Consider the following 258-nt stretch of genomic DNA (forward strand, 5'->3'; position numbering starts at 1 on the left):
AAAAAAAAAAAAAAAAACACATCATAGTAAAATTAATACCTTCTCCGCTTTGCATCGAAGCTAAAAATTGAAAAATTTTCGAAAATTAGCGATTTTTAAATTTGTTATTTTTTTCCCCCATTTACGAGAACGAGGGAATTTTTTTCAATTTTTGAGGGTAATGTCTTCGACTAGATAAGATTTGTGATCTTTTGACGTATCATTGAAAGAAATCGGTTCGGTGAGAGCTGAGAAAAAGTGGTAACAGACACAAAAAAA

Source organism: Daktulosphaira vitifoliae, unplaced genomic scaffold (genome assembly GCF_025091365.1).
Source record: "Daktulosphaira vitifoliae isolate Bord-2020 unplaced genomic scaffold, ASM2509136v1 Scaffold_3, whole genome shotgun sequence".
Classification (NCBI taxonomy): domain Eukaryota; kingdom Metazoa; phylum Arthropoda; class Insecta; order Hemiptera; family Phylloxeridae; genus Daktulosphaira; species Daktulosphaira vitifoliae.